This window comes from Schistocerca gregaria, unplaced genomic scaffold, assembly GCF_023897955.1.
Source record: "Schistocerca gregaria isolate iqSchGreg1 unplaced genomic scaffold, iqSchGreg1.2 ptg000395l, whole genome shotgun sequence".
Taxonomy (NCBI): Eukaryota; Metazoa; Arthropoda; class Insecta; order Orthoptera; family Acrididae; genus Schistocerca; species Schistocerca gregaria.
This window is the reverse complement of record NW_026061834.1, coordinates 253922-268689: the sequence shown is the minus strand read 5'-3', so window position 1 is coordinate 268689 and position 14768 is coordinate 253922. Positions and strand designations below refer to the sequence as shown.

Here is a 14768-nt window from a genome sequence, read left to right as displayed (position 1 = left end):
CTTTTTTGTGTCAGGAGGTAAAGAACGTCTCCAACGGAACCGTGAAATGAGCGAAAACGTGGGAAGCATTGCATTCGAAATACTTGTGAATTTTCCAATTGCCCAGTGAGTGTCGACAAAACACGTAACTCCTCTACTCCAACGTATGAGACCTAACGACTGCTGCGGTTTGTTTTTGCATCGTGTGTCAGCATTCTTAGATAGTCTGCTACGAGCTTAGCGCGACACGTTTGTAGACAGCATTCAGGCGACGTTTAATTAGTAACAGCTCGATGCAGCGATAGCACAACTGTGAAGGACATGAGTCAATGTATAGCTGTGCATCGTGGGATGATCTCTAACGTCATGTGAGCCCGGATAGCTCAGTCGGTAGGGCGTTAGGCTTTTAACCTAAGGGTCCAGGGTTCAAGTCCCTGTTCGGGCGGAGATTCTAATACTTTGGTAGCGATTCCTCTGGTAGCGGTGGAAACACTACGGAAAAGAATGCAGCTACGCCGTTTTCTGACGCCACAGTGCTTTAAACCGTATCAGTTGCATGTTTCGGGAGAAAATCCCGAACTACGGCAGTCGTGGCCGAGTAGTTAAGGCGTCTGACTCGAAATCAGATTCCCTGTGGGAGCGTAGGTTCGAATCCTACCGGCTGCGTGCGATTTTGCATAAAGAGGAGCAAATATTTTCACACACGTGACGCCATCCTCAACAAGACGAAAATTTCCGTTTTACAGTACTGAGTGTCGCGGCGGCCGCTGCTTTCTGTGGCTACCGGTTCACCTCTCACTGACGCTGGGACTGCAGAAAGCCGTCGCAGGCCCACGAGTGCGCTGCCGTCATTTTCTCGCGTCGACGCCGAGTTCGTGAGTACACAGACGTGCTTGGAAGCGTTGGACAGAGCAAACATTCATTTCTCCCTTTTTTAAGAATCGCAATTCAGTCATTCGAGTGCGGCAAAAGCAATGGTGCAGCGTTTCTTTTCTTAAGATGTCGCAGCTACTTGCAAGTATGTCGACCACTTAAGACGACAGTAAACTAGCGTCAGCGGTGCGTCAGTGGGAAGTCGGTGAAGTCGCCATTGGAGCCACAAGCCAGTAATTACGTCATGCGAATCACTCGCACGCAACGCAGCTGTACGATAGCTCAGTCGGTAGAGCGTTTGATTTTCAACCAAAGGGTGTTGGGTTCAAGGCCATGTCTAGGCGAAAATTAATACAATTTCGTAACGGCTAATGTGCTGGCAATGGAAACACTACAGAAAAGAGTTAGGCCACGCAGCTTTCTGCCATTGGATTGCTTCTAAAGTTGGACTTTCACTTGTCGGAAGACGCTATTGCCACCGGCAGTCGTGGCCGAGTGGTTAAGGCGTCTGACTTGAAATCAGATTCCCTCTGGGAGCGTAGGTTCGAGTCCTGCCGACTGCGAAAATTTTCTCGCTCTCAGAAGATGGACGTTCAGCTGCATCCTAGCAGTTGCGTCTCTACTAAACACGTGGGTCTCCAGCAATGTGCAGTGTTCTTTGGTGCAGCGCTACAGTCGCTCCCAGAAGCCACAGCTCATCTCCTCGTCTCACTGCCGTCCACCAAGTGTCAGTGCAAGTGTCGCCTCTCTGGGCAGTGCAGATGTGTCCATTTTAGCTTGCAGACGGTGACGTGTAGCAATTTATGAGCTAACGCAAGTCAAATGTTTTAGCGTGTGTTTCTGCTAGATACTGGCTCTCACATAGTGGAGAGACTCACTCCTTCTTGTGTCTCGTTCTCTGCACCCGAGTTGCACGTGGCATCGATATAGCAAAGGTTTTCTAGCGCCAGCGAAGTCGATATTACATGAATCGAGTCGACATGTTTGCTTCTTACGATGATGGAATCAGAAGAAATGTGTGTGGTACTTCACTGCATCTGCTGCTCGCCTTTCAGCCTCCCTGTGTCTTATCAGACGAAGATGACTGTGAAATTGGCGGCGATTCAGAAGTTTAACGAAGACGCGCAATTGTGCAGACATAGGTGTGAGCCGAAATAGCTCAGTTGGGAGAGCGTTAGACTGAAGATCTAAAGGTCCCTGGTTCGATCCCGGGTTTCGGCAAGTGTTTGTTTTGAAGCTGATGCCAATGGAATTGCTCCGAGTCTGTGATGATGTAAGTACAGCCGAGAACAAAAATGACTCTGTCCTGTAACTGTTCAGGTTGTCTAGTGCTTGCCGTAAGAGGAACACAGTAGGCAACTCCCTGAGAAGTAAGAAAATACGAAAAGTCCTACCGACTGCGTTCCCTTTTTTGTGTCAGGAGGTAAAGAACGTCTCCAACGGAACCGTGAAATGAGCGAAAACGTGGGAAGCATTGCATTCGAAATACTTGTGAATTTTCCAATTGCCCAGTGAGTGTCGACAAAACACGTAACTCCTCTACTCCAACGTATGAGACCTAACGACTGCTGCGGTTTGTTTTTGCATCGTGTGTCAGCATTCTTAGATAGTCTGCTACGAGCTTAGCGCGACACGTTTGTAGACAGCATTCAGGCGACGTTTAATTAGTAACAGCTCGATGCAGCGATAGCACAACTGTGAAGGACATGAGTCAATGTATAGCTGTGCATCGTGGGATGATCTCTAACGTCATGTGAGCCCGGATAGCTCAGTCGGTAGAGCATTAGGCTTTTAACCTAAGGGTCCAGGGTTCAAGTCCCTGTTCGGGCGGAGATTTTAATACTTTGGTAGCGATTCCTCTGGTAGCGGTGGAAACACTACGGAAAAGAATGCAGCTACGCCGTTTTCTGACGCCACAGTGCTTTAAACCGTATCAGTTGCATGTTTCGGGAGAAAATCCCGAACTACGGCAGTCGTGGCCGAGTAGTTAAGGCATCTGACTCGAAATCAGATTCCCTGTGGGAGCGTAGGTTCGAATCCTACCGGCTGCGTGCGATTTTGCATAAAGAGGAGCAAATATTTTCACACACGTGACGCCATCCTCAACAAGACGAAAATTTCCGTTTTACAGTACTGAGTGTCGCGGCGGCCGCTGCTTTCTGTGGCTACCGGTTCACCTCTCACTGACGCTGGGACTGCAGAAAGCCGTCGCAGGCCCACGAGTGCGCTGCCGTCATTTTCTCGCGTCGACGCCGAGTTCGTGAGTACACAGACGTGCTTGGAAGCGTTGGACAGAGCAAACATTCATTTCTCTCTTTTTTAAGAATCGCAATTCAGTCATTCGAGTGCGGCAAAAGCAGTGGTGCAGCGTTTCTTTTCTTAAGATGTCGCAGCTACTTGCAAGTATGTCGACCACTTAAGACGACAGTAAACTAGCGTCAGCGGTGCGTCAGTGGGAAGTCGGTGAAGTCGCCATTGGAGCCACAAGCCAGTAATTACGTCATGCGAATCACTCGCACGCAACGCAGCTGTACGATAGCTCAGTCGGTAGAGCGTTTGATTTTCAACCAAAGGGTGTTGGGTTCAAGGCCATGTCTAGGCGAAAATTAATACAATTTCGTAACGGCTAATGTGCTGGCAATGGAAACACTACAGAAAAGAGTTAGGCCACGCAGCTTTCTGCCATTGGATTGCTTCTAAAGTTGGACTTTCACTTGTCGGAAGACGCTATTGCCACCGGCAGTCGTGGCCGAGTGGTTAAGGCGTCTGACTTGAAATCAGATTCCCTCTGGGAGCGTAGGTTCGAGTCCTGCCGACTGCGAAAATTTTCTCTCTCTCAGAAGATGGACGTTCAGCTGCATCCTAGCAGTTGCGTCTCTACTAAACACGTGGGTCTCCAGCAATGTGCAGTGTTCTTTGGTGCAGCGCTACAGTCGCTCCCAGAAGCCACAGCTCATCTCCTCGTCTCACTGCCGTCCACCAAGTGTCAGTGCAAGTGTCGCCTCTCTGGGCAGTGCAGATGTGTCCATTTTAGCTTGCAGACGGTGACGTGTAGCAATTTATGAGCTAACGCAAGTCAAATGTTTTAGCGTGTGTTTCTGCTAGATACTGGCTCTCACATAGTGGAGAGACTCACTCCTTCTTGTGCCTCGTTCTCTGCACACGAGTTGCACGTGGCATCGATATAGCAAAGGTTTTCTAGCGCCAGCGAAGTCGATATTACATGAATCGAGTCGACATGTTTGCTTCTTACGATGATGGAATCAGAAGAAATGTGTGTGGTACTTCACTGCATCTGCTGCTCGCCTTTCAGCCTCCCTGTGTCTTATCAGACGAAGATGACTGTGAAATTGGCGGCGATTCAGAAGTTTAACGAAGACGCGCAAGTGTGCAAACATAGGTGTGAGCCGAAATAGCTCAGTTGGGAGAGCGTTAGACTGAAGATCTAAAGGTCCCTGGTTCGATCCCGGGTTTCGGCAAGTGTTTGTTTTGAAGCTGATGCCAATGGAATTGCTCCGAGTCTGTGATGATGTAAGTACAGCCGAGAACAAAAATGACTCTGTCCTGTAACTGTTCAGGTTGTCTAGTGCTTGCCGTAAGAGGAACACAGTAGGCAACTCCCTGAGAAGTAAGAAAATACGAAAAGTCCTACCGACTGCGTTCCCTTTTTTGTGTCAAGAGGTAAAGAACGTCTCCAACGGAACCGTGAAATGAGCGAAAACGTGGGAAGCATTGCATTCGAAATACTTGTGAATTTTCCAATGGCCCAGTGAGTGTCGACAAAACACGTAACTCCTCTACTCCAACGTATGAGACCTAACGACTGCTGCGGTTTGTTTTTGCATCGTGTGTCAGCATTCTTAGATAGTCTGCTACGAGCTTAGCGCGACACGTTTGTAGACAGCATTCAGGCGACGTTTAATTAGTAACAGCTCGATGCAGCGATAGCACAACTGTGAAGGACATGAGTCAATGTATAGCTGTGCATCGTGGGATGATCTCTAACGTCATGTGAGCCCGGATAGCTCAGTCGGTAGAGCATTAGGCTTTTAACCTAAGGGTCCAGGGTTCAAGTCCCTGTTCGGGCGGAGATTTTAATACTTTGGTAGCGATTCCTCTGGTAGCGGTGGAAACACTACGGAAAAGAATGCAGCTACGCCGTTTTCTGACGCCACAGTGCTTTAAACCGTATCAGTTGCATGTTTCGGGAGAAAATCCCGAACTACGGCAGTCGTGGCCGAGTAGTTAAGGCGTCTGACTCGAAATCAGATTCCCTGTGGGAGCGTAGGTTCGAATCCTACCGGCTGCGTGCGATTTTGCATAAAGAGGAGCAAATATTTTCACACACGTGACGCCATCCTCAACAAGACGAAAATTTCCGTTTTACAGTACTGAGTGTCGCGGCGGCCGCTGCTTTCTGTGGCTACCGGTTCACCTCTCACTGACGCTGGGACTGCAGAAAGCCGTCGCAGGCCCACGAGTGCGCTGCCGTCATTTTCTCGCGTCGACGCCGAGTTCGTGAGTACACAGACGTGCTTGGAAGCGTTGGACAGAGCAAACATTCATTTCTCCCTTTTTTAAGAATCGCAATTCAGTCATTCGAGTGCGGCAAAAGCAATGGTGCAGCGTTTCTTTTCTTAAGATGTCGCAGCTACTTGCAAGTATGTCGACCACTTAAGACGACAGTAAACTAGCGTCAGCGGTGCGTCAGTGGGAAGTCGGTGAAGTCGCCATTGGAGCCACAAGCCAGTAATTATGTCATGCGAATCACTCGCACGCAACGCAGCTGTACGATAGCTCAGTCGGTAGAGCGTTTGATTTTCAACCAAAGGGTGTTGGGTTCAAGGCCATGTCTAGGCGAAAATTAATACAATTTCGTAACGGCTAATGTGCTGGCAATGGAAACACTACAGAAAAGAGTTAGGCCACGCAGCTTTCTGCCATTGGATTGCTTCTAAAGTTGGACTTTCACTTGTCGGAAGACGCTATTGCCACCGGCAGTCGTGGCCGAGTGGTTAAGGCGTCTGACTTGAAATCAGATTCCCTCTGGGAGCGTAGGTTCGAGTCCTGCCGACTGCGAAAATTTTCTCGCTCTCAGAAGATGGACGTTCAGCTGCATCCTAGCAGTTGCGTCTCTACTAAACACGTGGGTCTCCAGCAATGTGCAGTGTTCTTTGGTGCAGCGCTACAGTCGCTCCCAGAAGCCACAGCTCATCTCCTCGTCTCACTGCCGTCCACCAAGTGTCAGTGCAAGTGTCGCCTCTCTGGGCAGTGCAGATGTGTCCATTTTAGCTTGCAGACGGTGACGTGTAGCAATTTATGAGCTAACGCAAGTCAAATGTTTTAGCGTGTGTTTCTGCTAGATACTGGCTCTCACATAGTGGAGAGACTCACTCCTTCTTGTGTCTCGTTCTCTGCACCCGAGTTGCACGTGGCATCGATATAGCAAAGGTTTTCTAGCGCCAGCGAAGTCGATATTACATGAATCGAGTCGACATGTTTGCTTCTTACGATGATGGAATCAGAAGAAATGTGTGTGGTACTTCACTGCATCTGCTGCTCGCCTTTCAGCCTCCCTGTGTCTTATCAGACGAAGATGACTGTGAAATTGGCGGCAATTCAGAAGTTTAACGAAGACGCGCAAGTGTGCAGACATAGGTGTGAGCCGAAATAGCTCAGTTGGGAGAGCGTTAGACTGAAGATCTAAAGGTCCCTGGTTCGATCCCGGGTTTCGGCAAGTGTTTGTTTTGAAGCTGATGCCAATGGAATTGCTCCGAGTCTGTGATGATGTAAGTACAGCCGAGAACAAAAATGACTCTGTCCTGTAACTGTTCAGGTTGTCTAGTGCTTGCCGTAAGAGGAACACAGTAGGCAACTCCCTGAGAAGTAAGAAAATACGAAAAGTCCTACCGACTGCGTTCCCTTTTTTGTGTCAGGAGGTAAAGAACGTCTCCAACGGAACCGTGAAATGAGCGAAAACGTGGGAAGCATTGCATTCGAAATACTTGTGAATTTTCCAATTGCCCAGTGAGTGTCGACAAAACACGTAACTCCTCTACTCCAACGTATGAGACCTAACGACTGCTGCGGTTTGTTTTTGCATCGTGTGTCAGCATTCTTAGATAGTCTGCTACGAGCTTAGCGCGACACGTTTGTAGACAGCATTCAGGCGACGTTTAATTAGTAACAGCTCGATGCAGCGATAGCACAACTGTGAAGGACATGAGTCAATGTATAGCTGTGCATCGTGGGATGATCTCTAACGTCATGTGAGCCCGGATAGCTCAGTCGGTAGAGCATTAGGCTTTTAACCTAAGGGTCCAGGGTTCAAGTCCCTGTTCGGGTGGAGATTTTAATACTTTGGTAGCGATTCCTCTGGTAGCGGTGGAAACACTACGGAAAAGAATGCAGCTACGCCGTTTTCTGACGCCACAGTGCTTTAAACCGTATCAGTTGCATGTTTCGGGAGAAAATCCCGAACTACGGCAGTCGTGGCCGAGTAGTTAAGGCATCTGACTCGAAATCAGATTCCCTGTGGGAGCGTAGGTTCGAATCCTACCGGCTGCGTGCGATTTTGCATAAAGATGAGCAAATATTTTCACACACGTGACGCCATCCTCAACAAGACGAAAATTTCCGTTTTACAGTACTGAGTGTCGCGGCGGCCGCTGCTTTCTGTGGCTACCGGTTCACCTCTCACTGACGCTGGGACTGCAGAAAGCCGTCGCAGGCCCACGAGTGCGCTGCCGTCATTTTCTCGCGTCGACGCCGAGTTCGTGAGTACACAGACGTGCTTGGAAGCGTTGGACAGAGCAAACATTCATTTCTCTCTTTTTTAAGAATCGCAATTCAGTCATTCGAGTGCGGCAAAAGCAGTGGTGCAGCGTTTCTTTTCTTAAGATGTCGCAGCTACTTGCAAGTATGTCGACCACTTAAGACGACAGTAAACTAGCGTCAGCGGTGCGTCAGTGGGAAGTCGGTGAAGTCGCCATTGGAGCCACAAGCCAGTAATTACGTCATGCGAATCACTCGCACGCAACGCAGCTGTACGATAGCTCAGTCGGTAGAGCGTTTGATTTTCAACCAAAGGGTGTTGGGTTCAAGGCCATGTCTAGGCGAAAATTAATACAATTTCGTAACGGCTAATGTGCTGGCAATGGAAACACTACAGAAAAGAGTTAGGCCACGCAGCTTTCTGCCATTGGATTGCTTCTAAAGTTGGACTTTCACTTGTCGGAAGACGCTATTGCCACCGGCAGTCGTGGCCGAGTGGTTAAGGCGTCTGACTTGAAATCAGATTCCCTCTGGGAGCGTAGGTTCGAGTCCTGCCGACTGCGAAAATTTTCTCGCTCTCAGAAGATGGACGTTCAGCTGCATCCTAGCAGTTGCGTCTCTACTAAACACGTGGGTCTCCAGCAATGTGCAGTGTTCTTTGGTGCAGCGCTACAGTCGCTCCCAGAAGCCACAGCTCATCTCCTCGTCTCACTGCCGTCCACCAAGTGTCAGTGCAAGTGTCGCCTCTCTGGGCAGTGCAGATGTGTCCATTTTAGCTTGCAGACGGTGACGTGTAGCAATTTATGAGCTAACGCAAGTCAAATGTTTTAGCGTGTGTTTCTGCTAGATACTGGCTCTCACATAGTGGAGAGACTCACTCCTTCTTGTGTCTCGTTCTCTGCACCCGAGTTGCACGTGGCATCGATATAGCAAAGGTTTTCTAGCGCCAGCGAAGTCGATATTACATGAATCGAGTCGACATGTTTGCTTCTTACGATGATGGAATCAGAAGAAATGTGTGTGGTACTTCACTGCATCTGCTGCTCGCCTTTCAGCCTCCCTGTGTCTTATCAGACGAAGATGACTGTGAAATTGGCGGCGATTCAGAAGTTTAACGAAGACGCGCAAGTGTGCAAACATAGGTGTGAGCCGAAATAGCTCAGTTGGGAGAGCGTTAGACTGAAGATCTAAAGGTCCCTGGTTCGATCCCGGGTTTCGGCAAGTGTTTGTTTTGAAGCTGATGCCAATGGAATTGCTCCGAGTCTGTGATGATGTAAGTACAGCCGAGAACAAAAATGACTCTGTCCTGTAACTGTTCAGGTTGTCTAGTGCTTGCCGTAAGAGGAACACAGTAGGCAACTCCCTGAGAAGTAAGAAAATACGAAAAGTCCTACCGACTGCGTTCCCTTTTTTGTGTCAGGAGGTAAAGAACGTCTCCAACGGAACCGTGAAATGAGCGAAAACGTGGGAAGCATTGCATTCGAAATACTTGTGAATTTTCCAATGGCCCAGTGAGTGTCGACAAAACACGTAACTCCTCTACTCCAACGTATGAGACCTAACGACTGCTGCGGTTTGTTTTTGCATCGTGTGTCAGCATTCTTAGATAGTCTGCTACGAGCTTAGCGCGACACGTTTGTAGACAGCATTCAGGCGACGTTTAATTAGTAACAGCTCGATGCAGCGATAGCACAACTGTGAAGGACATGAGTCAATGTATAGCTGTGCATCGTGGGATGATCTCTAACGTCATGTGAGCCCGGATAGCTCAGTCGGTAGAGCATTAGGCTTTTAACCTAAGGGTCCAGGGTTCAAGTCCCTGTTCGGGCGGAGATTTTAATACTTTGGTAGCGATTCCTCTGGTAGCGGTGGAAACACTACGGAAAAGAATGCAGCTACGCCGTTTTCTGACGCCACAGTGCTTTAAACCGTATCAGTTGCATGTTTCGGGAGAAAATCCCGAACTACGGCAGTCGTGGCCGAGTAGTTAAGGCGTCTGACTCGAAATCAGATTCCCTGTGGGAGCGTAGGTTCGAATCCTACCGGCTGCGTGCGATTTTGCATAAAGAGGAGCAAATATTTTCACACACGTGACGCCATCCTCAACAAGACGAAAATTTCCGTTTTACAGTACTGAGTGTCGCGGCGGCCGCTGCTTTCTGTGGCTACCGGTTCACCTCTCACTGACGCTGGGACTGCAGAAAGCCGTCGCAGGCCCACGAGTGCGCTGCCGTCATTTTCTCGCGTCGACGCCGAGTTCGTGAGTACACAGACGTGCTTGGAAGCGTTGGACAGAGCAAACATTCATTTCTCCCTTTTTTAAGAATCGCAATTCAGTCATTCGAGTGCGGCAAAAGCAATGGTGCAGCGTTTCTTTTCTTAAGATGTCGCAGCTACTTGCAAGTATGTCGACCACTTAAGACGACAGTAAACTAGCGTCAGCGGTGCGTCAGTGGGAAGTCGGTGAAGTCGCCATTGGAGCCACAAGCCAGTAATTACGTCATGCGAATCACTCGCACGCAACGCAGCTGTACGATAGCTCAGTCGGTAGAGCGTTAGATTTTCAACCAAAGGGTGTTGGGTTCAAGGCCATGTCTAGGCGAAAATTAATACAATTTCGTAACGGCTAATGTGCTGGCAATGGAAACACTACAGAAAAGAGTTAGGCCACGCAGCTTTCTGCCATTGGATTGCTTCTAAAGTTGGACTTTCACTTGTCGGAAGACGCTATTGCCACCGGCAGTCGTGGCCGAGTGGTTAAGGCGTCTGACTTGAAATCAGATTCCCTCTGGGAGCGTAGGTTCGAGTCCTGCCGACTGCGAAAATTTTCTCGCTCTCAGAAGATGGACGTTCAGCTGCATCCTAGCAGTTGCGTCTCTACTAAACACGTGGGTCTCCAGCAATGTGCAGTGTTCTTTGGTGCAGCGCTACAGTCGCTCCCAGAAGCCACAGCTCATCTCCTCGTCTCACTGCCGTCCACCAAGTGTCAGTGCAAGTGTCGCCTCTCTGGGCAGTGCAGATGTGTCCATTTTAGCTTGCAGACGGTGACGTGTAGCAATTTATGAGCTAACGCAAGTCAAATGTTTTAGCGTGTGTTTCTGCTAGATACTGGCTCTCACATAGTGGAGAGACTCACTCCTTCTTGTGCCTCGTTCTCTGCACACGAGTTGCACGTGGCATCGATATAGCAAAGGTTTTCTAGCGCCAGCGAAGTCGATATTACATGAATCGAGTCGACATGTTTGCTTCTTACGATGATGGAATCAGAAGAAATGTGTGTGGTACTTCACTGCATCTGCTGCTCGCCTTTCAGCCTCCCTGTGTCTTATCAGACGAAGATGACTGTGAAATTGGCGGCGATTCAGAAGTTTAACGAAGACGCGCAAGTGTGCAAACATAGGTGTGAGCCGAAATAGCTCAGTTGGGAGAGCGTTAGACTGAAGATCTAAAGGTCCCTGGTTCGATCCCGGGTTTCGGCAAGTGTTTGTTTTGAAGCTGATGCCAATGGAATTGCTCCGAGTCTGTGATGATGTAAGTACAGCCGAGAACAAAAATGACTCTGTCCTGTAACTGTTCAGGTTGTCTAGTGCTTGCCGTAAGAGGAACACAGTAGGCAACTCCCTGAGAAGTAAGAAAATACGAAAAGTCCTACCGACTGCGTTCCCTTTTTTGTGTCAGGAGGTAAAGAACGTCTCCAACGGAACCGTGAAATGAGCGAAAACGTGGGAAGCATTGCATTCGAAATACTTGTGAATTTTCCAATTGCCCAGTGAGTGTCGACAAAACACGTAACTCCTCTACTCCAACGTATGAGACCTAACGACTGCTGCGGTTTGTTTTTGCATCGTGTGTCAGCATTCTTAGATAGTCTGCTACGAGCTTAGCGCGACACGTTTGTAGACAGCATTCAGGCGACGTTTAATTAGTAACAGCTCGATGCAGCGATAGCACAACTGTGAAGGACATGAGTCAATGTATAGCTGTGCATCGTGGGATGATCTCTAACGTCATGTGAGCCCGGATAGCTCAGTCGGTAGAGCATTAGGCTTTTAACCCAAGGGTCCAGGGTTCAAGTCCCTGTTCGGGCGGAGATTTTAATACTTTGGTAGCGATTCCTCTGGTAGCGGTGGAAACACTACGGAAAAGAATGCAGCTACGCCGTTTTCTGACGCCACAGTGCTTTAAACCGTATCAGTTGCATGTTTCGGGAGAAAATCCCGAACTACGGCAGTCGTGGCCGAGTAGTTAAGGCATCTGACTCGAAATCAGATTCCCTGTGGGAGCGTAGGTTCGAATCCTACCGGCTGCGTGCGATTTTGCATAAAGAGGAGCAAATATTTTCACACACGTGACGCCATCCTCAACAAGACGAAAATTTCCGTTTTACAGTACTGAGTGTCGCGGCGGCCGCTGCTTTCTGTGGCTACCGGTTCACCTCTCACTGACGCTGGGACTGCAGAAAGCCGTCGCAGGCCCACGAGTGCGCTGCCGTCATTTTCTCGCGTCGACGCCGAGTTCGTGAGTACACAGACGTGCTTGGAAGCGTTGGACAGAGCAAACATTCATTTCTCTCTTTTTTAAGAATCGCAATTCAGTCATTCGAGTGCGGCAAAAGCAATGGTGCAGCGTTTCTTTTCTTAAGATGTCGCAGCTACTTGCAAGTATGTCGACCACTTAAGACGACAGTAAACTAGCGTCAGCGGTGCGTCAGTGGGAAGTCGGTGAAGTCGCCATTGGAGCCACAAGCCAGTAATTACGTCATGCGAATCACTCGCACGCAACGCAGCTGTACGATAGCTCAGTCGGTAGAGCGTTTGATTTTCAACCAAAGGGTGTTGGGTTCAAGGCCATGTCTAGGCGAAAATTAATACAATTTCGTAACGGCTAATGTGCTGGCAATGGAAACACTACAGAAAAGAGTTAGGCCACGCAGCTTTCTGCCATTGGATTGCTTCTAAAGTTGGACTTTCACTTGTCGGAAGACGCTATTGCCACCGGCAGTCGTGGCCGAGTGGTTAAGGCGTCTGACTTGAAATCAGATTCCCTCTGGGAGCGTAGGTTCGAGTCCTGCCGACTGCGAAAATTTTCTCGCTCTCAGAAGATGGACGTTCAGCTGCATCCTAGCAGTTGCGTCTCTACTAAACACGTGGGTCTCCAGCAATGTGCAGTGTTCTTTGGTGCAGCGCTACAGTCGCTCCCAGAAGCCACAGCTCATCTCCTCGTCTCACTGCCGTCCACCAAGTGTCAGTGCAAGTGTCGCCTCTCTGGGCAGTGCAGATGTGTCCATTTTAGCTTGCAGACGGTGACGTGTAGCAATTTATGAGCTAACGCAAGTCAAATGTTTTAGCGTGTGTTTCTGCTAGATACTGGCTCTCACATAGTGGAGAGACTCACTCCTTCTTGTGTCTCGTTCTCTGCACACGAGTTGCACGTGGCATCGATATAGCAAAGGTTTTCTAGCGCCAGCGAAGTCGATATTACATGAATCGAGTCGACATGTTTGCTTCTTACGATGATGGAATCAGAAGAAATGTGTGTGGTACTTCACTGCATCTGCTGCTCGCCTTTCAGCCTCCCTGTGTCTTATCAGACGAAGATGACTGTGAAATTGGCGGCGATTCAGAAGTTTAACGAAGACGCGCAATTGTGCAGACATAGGTGTGAGCCGAAATAGCTCAGTTGGGAGAGCGTTAGACTAAAGATCTAAAGGTCCCTGGTTCGATCCCGGGTTTCAGCAAGTGTTTGTTTTGAAGCTGATGCCAAAGGAATTGCTCCGAGTCTGTGATGATGTAAGTACAGCCGAGAACAAAAATGACTCTGTCCTGTAACTGTTCAGGTTGTCTAGTGCTTGCCGTAAGAGGAACACAGTAGGCAACTCCCTGAGAAGTAAGAAAATACGAAAAGTCCTACCGACTGCGTTCCCTTTTTTGTGTCAGGAGGTAAAGAACGTCTCCAACGGAACCGTGAAATGAGCGAAAACGTGGGAAGCATTGCATTCGAAATACTTGTGAATTTTCCAATTGCCCAGTGAGTGTCGACAAAACACGTAACTCCTCTACTCCAACGTATGAGACCTAACGACTGCTGCGGTTTGTTTTTGCATCGTGTGTCAGCATTCTTAGATAGTCTGCTACGAGCTTAGCGCGACACGTTTGTAGACAGCATTCAGGCGACGTTTAATTAGTAACAGCTCGATGCAGCGATAGCACAACTGTGAAGGACATGAGTCAATGTATAGCTGTGCATCGTGGGATGATCTCTAACGTCATGTGAGCCCGGATAGCTCAGTCGGTAGAGCATTAGGCCTTTAACCTAAGGGTCCAGGGTTCAAGTCCCTGTTCGGGCGGAGATTTTAATACTTTGGTAGCGATTCCTCTGGTAGCGGTGGAAACACTACGGAAAAGAATGCAGCTACGCCGTTTTCTGACGCCACAGTGCTTTAAACCGTATCAGTTGCATGTTTCGGGAGAAAATCCCGAACTACGGCAGTCGTGGCCGAGTAGTTAAGGCGTCTGACTCGAAATCAGATTCCCTGTGGGAGCGTAGGTTCGAATCCTACCGGCTGTGTGCGATTTTGCATAAAGAGGAGCAAATATTTTCACACACGTGACGCCATCCTCAACAAGACGAAAATTTCCGTTTTACAGTACTGAGTGTCGCGGCGGCCGCTGCTTTCTGTGGCTACCGGTTCACCTCTCACTGACGCTGGGACTGCAGAAAGCCGTCGCAGGCCCACGAGTGCGCTGCCGTCATTTTCTCGCGTCGACGCCGAGTTCGTGAGTACACAGACGTGCTTGGAAGCGTTGGACAGAGCAAACATTCATTTCTCTCTTTTTTAAGAATCGCAATTCAGTCATTCGAGTGCGGCAAAAGCAATGGTGCAGCGTTTCTTTTCTTAAGATGTCGCAGCTACTTGCAAGTATGTCGACCACTTAAGACGACAGTAAACTAGCGTCAGCGGTGCGTCAGTGGGAAGTCGGTGAAGTCGCCATTGGAGCCACAAGCCAGTAATTACGTCATGCGAATCACTCGCACGCAACGCAGCTGTACGATAGCTCAGTCGGTAGAGCGTTTGATTTTCAACCAAAGGGTGTTGGGTTCAAGGCCATGTCTAGGCGAAAATTAATACAATTTCGTAACGG

General features: G+C 48.9%; 26 non-coding genes across 26 annotated transcripts; all 26 read left to right on the top strand.

Moving 5' to 3' along the window:
* Positions 1–351: 351 nt before the first annotated feature.
* On the top strand, positions 352–424 carry Trnak-uuu (transfer RNA lysine (anticodon UUU)). Its single transcript has one exon. It is a non-coding gene; the product is annotated as a tRNA-Lys (tRNA).
* A 139-nt stretch (positions 425–563) lies between these two features.
* Trnas-cga (transfer RNA serine (anticodon CGA)) lies at positions 564–645 on the top strand. Its single transcript has one exon. It is a non-coding gene; the product is annotated as a tRNA-Ser (tRNA).
* A 688-nt stretch (positions 646–1333) lies between these two features.
* Positions 1334–1415, top strand: Trnas-uga (transfer RNA serine (anticodon UGA)). Its single transcript has one exon. It is a non-coding gene; the product is annotated as a tRNA-Ser (tRNA).
* Positions 1416–2000: 585 nt separating this feature from the next.
* On the top strand, positions 2001–2073 carry Trnaf-gaa (transfer RNA phenylalanine (anticodon GAA)). Its single transcript has one exon. It is a non-coding gene; the product is annotated as a tRNA-Phe (tRNA).
* Positions 2074–2609: 536 nt separating this feature from the next.
* Trnak-uuu (transfer RNA lysine (anticodon UUU)) lies at positions 2610–2682 on the top strand. Its single transcript has one exon. It is a non-coding gene; the product is annotated as a tRNA-Lys (tRNA).
* A 139-nt stretch (positions 2683–2821) lies between these two features.
* Trnas-cga (transfer RNA serine (anticodon CGA)) lies at positions 2822–2903 on the top strand. Its single transcript has one exon. It is a non-coding gene; the product is annotated as a tRNA-Ser (tRNA).
* Positions 2904–3591: 688 nt separating this feature from the next.
* Trnas-uga (transfer RNA serine (anticodon UGA)) lies at positions 3592–3673 on the top strand. The gene has a single exon. It is a non-coding gene; the product is annotated as a tRNA-Ser (tRNA).
* A 585-nt stretch (positions 3674–4258) lies between these two features.
* On the top strand, positions 4259–4331 carry Trnaf-gaa (transfer RNA phenylalanine (anticodon GAA)). Its single transcript has one exon. It is a non-coding gene; the product is annotated as a tRNA-Phe (tRNA).
* A 536-nt stretch (positions 4332–4867) lies between these two features.
* On the top strand, positions 4868–4940 carry Trnak-uuu (transfer RNA lysine (anticodon UUU)). The gene has a single exon. It is a non-coding gene; the product is annotated as a tRNA-Lys (tRNA).
* Positions 4941–5079: 139 nt separating this feature from the next.
* Positions 5080–5161, top strand: Trnas-cga (transfer RNA serine (anticodon CGA)). Its single transcript has one exon. It is a non-coding gene; the product is annotated as a tRNA-Ser (tRNA).
* A 688-nt stretch (positions 5162–5849) lies between these two features.
* Trnas-uga (transfer RNA serine (anticodon UGA)) lies at positions 5850–5931 on the top strand. Its single transcript has one exon. It is a non-coding gene; the product is annotated as a tRNA-Ser (tRNA).
* A 585-nt stretch (positions 5932–6516) lies between these two features.
* Positions 6517–6589, top strand: Trnaf-gaa (transfer RNA phenylalanine (anticodon GAA)). The gene has a single exon. It is a non-coding gene; the product is annotated as a tRNA-Phe (tRNA).
* A 536-nt stretch (positions 6590–7125) lies between these two features.
* Positions 7126–7198, top strand: Trnak-uuu (transfer RNA lysine (anticodon UUU)). The gene has a single exon. It is a non-coding gene; the product is annotated as a tRNA-Lys (tRNA).
* A 139-nt stretch (positions 7199–7337) lies between these two features.
* Positions 7338–7419, top strand: Trnas-cga (transfer RNA serine (anticodon CGA)). The gene has a single exon. It is a non-coding gene; the product is annotated as a tRNA-Ser (tRNA).
* Positions 7420–8107: 688 nt separating this feature from the next.
* On the top strand, positions 8108–8189 carry Trnas-uga (transfer RNA serine (anticodon UGA)). The gene has a single exon. It is a non-coding gene; the product is annotated as a tRNA-Ser (tRNA).
* Positions 8190–8774: 585 nt separating this feature from the next.
* Trnaf-gaa (transfer RNA phenylalanine (anticodon GAA)) lies at positions 8775–8847 on the top strand. Its single transcript has one exon. It is a non-coding gene; the product is annotated as a tRNA-Phe (tRNA).
* A 536-nt stretch (positions 8848–9383) lies between these two features.
* On the top strand, positions 9384–9456 carry Trnak-uuu (transfer RNA lysine (anticodon UUU)). The gene has a single exon. It is a non-coding gene; the product is annotated as a tRNA-Lys (tRNA).
* Positions 9457–9595: 139 nt separating this feature from the next.
* On the top strand, positions 9596–9677 carry Trnas-cga (transfer RNA serine (anticodon CGA)). Its single transcript has one exon. It is a non-coding gene; the product is annotated as a tRNA-Ser (tRNA).
* A 688-nt stretch (positions 9678–10365) lies between these two features.
* Positions 10366–10447, top strand: Trnas-uga (transfer RNA serine (anticodon UGA)). The gene has a single exon. It is a non-coding gene; the product is annotated as a tRNA-Ser (tRNA).
* A 585-nt stretch (positions 10448–11032) lies between these two features.
* Positions 11033–11105, top strand: Trnaf-gaa (transfer RNA phenylalanine (anticodon GAA)). The gene has a single exon. It is a non-coding gene; the product is annotated as a tRNA-Phe (tRNA).
* Positions 11106–11641: 536 nt separating this feature from the next.
* On the top strand, positions 11642–11714 carry Trnak-uuu (transfer RNA lysine (anticodon UUU)). The gene has a single exon. It is a non-coding gene; the product is annotated as a tRNA-Lys (tRNA).
* A 139-nt stretch (positions 11715–11853) lies between these two features.
* On the top strand, positions 11854–11935 carry Trnas-cga (transfer RNA serine (anticodon CGA)). The gene has a single exon. It is a non-coding gene; the product is annotated as a tRNA-Ser (tRNA).
* Positions 11936–12623: 688 nt separating this feature from the next.
* Trnas-uga (transfer RNA serine (anticodon UGA)) lies at positions 12624–12705 on the top strand. The gene has a single exon. It is a non-coding gene; the product is annotated as a tRNA-Ser (tRNA).
* Positions 12706–13290: 585 nt separating this feature from the next.
* On the top strand, positions 13291–13363 carry Trnaf-aaa (transfer RNA phenylalanine (anticodon AAA)). The gene has a single exon. It is a non-coding gene; the product is annotated as a tRNA-Phe (tRNA).
* Positions 13364–13899: 536 nt separating this feature from the next.
* Trnak-uuu (transfer RNA lysine (anticodon UUU)) lies at positions 13900–13972 on the top strand. The gene has a single exon. It is a non-coding gene; the product is annotated as a tRNA-Lys (tRNA).
* A 139-nt stretch (positions 13973–14111) lies between these two features.
* Trnas-cga (transfer RNA serine (anticodon CGA)) lies at positions 14112–14193 on the top strand. The gene has a single exon. It is a non-coding gene; the product is annotated as a tRNA-Ser (tRNA).
* Positions 14194–14768: the final 575 nt, after the last annotated feature.